Genomic DNA, 4,180 nt, shown 5'->3' with positions numbered 1-4,180 from the left:
TGATATTCTACAGCCTCCCTGACCAGCTGGTCAGAAAGTTGGTCACTCAGGGCTTCAGCTTCAACATCCTCTGTGTGGGAGAGACAGGAATTGGCAAATCCACACCGATGAACACACTTTCAACACCACCTTCGAGACCGAGGAAGCCAGCCACCACGAGGATTGTGTGCACCTGCGGCCCTAGACCTATGACCTTCAAGAGAGCAACGTGCAGCTCAAGCTGACCATATGGATGCTATATGGTCAGATATACAAGGGTGAGTTACAGGCCCATAGTCGACTACATCGATATGGATGCTATATGGTCAGATATACAAGGATGAGTTACAGGCCCATAGTCGACCTCATCGATGCGCAGTTTAAAAACTATCTGCAATAGGAGCTGAAGATCCGCCGCTCGCTCTTCTATTACCACAACACGAGGATCCAAGTGTGCCTGTACTTCATCACACCCACCGGGCGCTCCTTCAAGTCCCTGGATCTGGCGACCATGAAGAAACTGGACAAAAGGTGAACATTATTCCAATCATTGCCAAGGCTGACACCATCTCCAACATTGAGCTCTACAAGTTCAAGATCAAGATCATGGGCTGGATAGCTGGTCAGCAATGGGGTCTAGATCTACCATTTCCCCACGATGACAAGGCTGTTGCAGAGATTAACGCAGTCATGAATGCCCTTTGCCGTGATGGGCAGCGTCGAGGAAATGAACGTGGGGAACAAGATGGTCTGAGAACAGCAGTACTCACAGGGAGTGGTGCAGGTGGAGAAGGAGAATCGCTGCGACTTCGTGAAGCTGCAGGAGATGCTGGTCGGGTGAACATGGAGGACCTCCCCAAGCAGACCCACAGTCGGCACTATGATCTCTACGGAAGCTGCAAGTTGGAGGAGATGAGCTTCCAGGACAGCAATGGGGACAGCCAGCCCTCCCTCTGCAGCTCACTTAGGAACTCCTTCCCCTTGGTCTGCAGGAGACCTACAAGACCAAGAGGAAGGAGTTCCTAAGTGAGCTGCAGAGGAAGGAGGAAGAGATGAGGCAGATGTTCATCAATAAAGTGAAGGAGACAGAGCTGGAGCTGAAGGAGAAGTAAAGAGAGCTCCACGAGAAGTTTGAGCACCTCAAGAGGGTCCACAAAGAGAAGAAGCGCAAGGTGGAGAAAAAGCACCAGGAGCTGGAGGAGAAGACTAACGCCTTCAACCGCTGGAAGGCCGCAGTGGAGGCCCTGAGGTCTCAGGCCGTGCACACCACCTTGCAGCAGCCTCTGAGGAAGAACAAGGACAAGAAGAATTAATGCACACACACTTACATGTCAAGAGTGGACTTTAGACTTTCATGTGTTAAGTTGCTTGAATTACACCTTGTGACCCTTGTCCAGTAACATGGTGTGACAACGGACTGGGAGCCAGTACAGACTCCAGTGTTTACAGCCTTGTTCTTTTCCCCGCCCCCACTCCCAGGCTACCCTGGGCCTGGCAGACCACCCTTCTCTATGCAAACACGTCAAAGCCATGAATTTTGGAATCCAAAACTGATGAGGTTTATTTTTTTTTCAGAGCCAGTGTCTGGTCTTCCATTTACAGTGTCACTATTCCTTGGTGGAGCAGTTATGTGTCGCTCTAGCGAAGGCCCTTGCCCGCGATGTTCGGCCTAGTTATTCGGCGTCAAGATGGCAACTCTTTCGGTGTCTTGGTGTAGCCGCATGGTCTGGTGCACATGCTGCCAAATTTGCCCAATTCCCTTTTGTATGTTAATTTTTCTAATCCAGAGCCTAATTTCAATAATAACTTTTAAAATACTTCTAAATTTTTATTTTGGCATGAGCATAAAGACAAATAATATCCTCTCCCATTATTTTTATAAGTAACACAGATTCCCTGATTTTTAAAAACTAAAACTATCTCTAAGCCTTTCTTATGTATAAAGTATCCCTATAATATATAGGGAGAAGTGGGTAATAAACATCTTGTAATGACAGTGTTTGGAATTTCTTTACAGATGAAAGTGGAACATCAACAACCATATCCGGTATTTTCACTGTGAATGTAAATGGAACAGCAGCCCAAAGCCATTTTCTGTGTGCCCCGGCGGTGCTACCTATCAACAGGGACCAACTCCACATGTGTGTTAAGTGTTTGACTCCATTAAAGGCCCCAAACCAATCCTGAGAATGCCAGATGCCCAGAGTGCTTATCTGGGAAGAGGTTTTTATCTCAAGGCCCTTGTTTCCTTTTTCCTGGCTGAGTCACAGGGCAAAAGATGAAGGTATCTGATATATGTGGTCAGTTTAAGAAAAAACTACCAGCAAAGGAGCTTTCCTTCATTTAGCTGCATTCTTAAAGAAATAAATTTTAAGGAAGCACCAGAAGCATTGATTCTGCTATGTTCCTGTTGGTTTACAAAACATTAAAAGGATCAGGGTTGAAAATATGGCCTGATAAAATGAGAGGTGGAAATGAATAGACTAAAGTAAGGATTCCATTAATGTTGATAAAGCTCTGTGCAGGATACAGACTCCCATAGTAAAGCTCTACCTTGAGGAGCTCAGGTTAGTGCACTCTCTGGCCAGGAACCTTAGGAAACGGCACTGATTGATTTTGGATTGGTAGTTCTTCATGTCCTCCATCTTCCCTCCCATAGCCTGCTGTATCGATTTGCCGGACCAAGTCCTGGTTTCCTCCTGCCCTTCTGAGATGGTGTTCCATTTATAGGGGGGTGGAGGGGTGAGCTGTGTGTGCTCATGGAGGCATAGCCAGAAAAAGGCAGCCTTTGCATGTGAGGGGCTCTGCTCACCAGGAGCAGAGCAGGTTTTAGGCTCTAAGTGAAAATTTTCCCAGTGTTATGGCACAACCACGGCTGGATCTAGATTTTGAGGGATAGAAACTTGAACTTTTCTTGAAACTTCAAGAAAACAAACACGAATACTCAGTTAGGTATGGGGCCTTGGGAGAGGCCTTGAGGATTAGGCTTCCTTAGCTTCTTAGTAAATCCACCTCTGGTTGTGACTCATAACTGATGCTTCACCATGGGTATCCAAACAGGTAAACCAGCCTACCTAAGATAGACATGGACTGTATTTCTGAGGATGAGGCTCCATGACTCAGTGGGTTTACTAGTTATATATGAAATGAGAATGCCTGCTTCATGGGCCCATCTGGGGACTCCTGGTGGCAGATTCTGCTACCCATCCACCTGCTGGCTGCCCCCAGGGCACACTGGAAGGCTGGAATTGTGGCTGGTTACCTGCCTGCAGGATATCTCTGTGGAGACCTGTCGTTGTTGCATTTTCTGGGGTCTGAGCTGTCTCCGCAGGTCCCATCAGCTTTAGTGAACCGCGCTGCACCTCCCTGTGGTATTTGTGTTTGGAATTTTGTCATCTTTAGCTCAGACCCAATTAATCCTTGGTGCACAAAGTGAGCTTAAAACTTGCCATTATTTAACAAGCTACCCATCATGGAATGTGACCCCTGCCTGCAGAGTCTGATTTGCCCCCTCCTTTTTTTTTTGTCATTATCATCTCTTGGCTTTACTGCTGTCAGTAGGATCATGCTGGCATTTACTATCATGTCTTTCATGAACCAAGTTGATTTTGGGTGGAATTGCCACATAATTTATTGTCCAAACTGAGCTGGCTCATGCCAATTCAACAGGCATAAGCCAGAACTGTCTCAGGCTAACCAGGAGGTATGGTCACCCCAATTAGGGGTAACCTGAGCTTAAGTGGTTTGTAATGGTGCAGAGTGACTGCATTGTATTTGTATGTCTATATGTGGGTTCCCTGTTAAGTGGGGCTTATATTATTGGATAAGAGGCCCCAAGGGAAGTGTGGCTTGCTAGTCTGTTATGTTAACACGCTTTTCTAAAACTGCTTCTCGTGTTAGTTCATTTACTCCTTCATTCATTGACTGTTTTTGTTCCTTTCCTTTCACTTTGTACTTTTTTCCCATTAAATTTTGCATTTATTTTGAAAAAAAAAAAAGAATTTCTTTGTGGCCTGGTAAAAATGTAATTGTATAGTTGACATAATATTATATTTATTTCAAGTGTATGTCAACTATACTTTAATAAAAACAAAATAAATTTAATTAAAATATTACGTAAAGACAATATATTGACAGAAATAGGCCGAATAATTATTTAAAAATACAACCGTAAATACTTCATATGTGTTTGAAAATAATT

General features: G+C 44.9%; 1 pseudogene; it reads left to right on the top strand.

The window, feature by feature from the left end:
* The window catches only part of LOC105307758, a 12,184-nt pseudogene extending 10,563 nt beyond the window's left edge, over window positions 1-1,621 (top strand).
* Window positions 1,622-4,180: the final 2,559 nt, after the last annotated feature.

Source organism: Pteropus vampyrus, unplaced genomic scaffold, assembly GCF_000151845.1.
Source record: "Pteropus vampyrus isolate Shadow unplaced genomic scaffold, Pvam_2.0 Scaffold14, whole genome shotgun sequence".
Lineage (NCBI taxonomy): Eukaryota > Metazoa > Chordata > Mammalia > Chiroptera > Pteropodidae > Pteropus > Pteropus vampyrus.
Note: the sequence above shows the minus strand (reverse complement) of the source record. Positions and strands in the feature narration are given on the sequence as shown.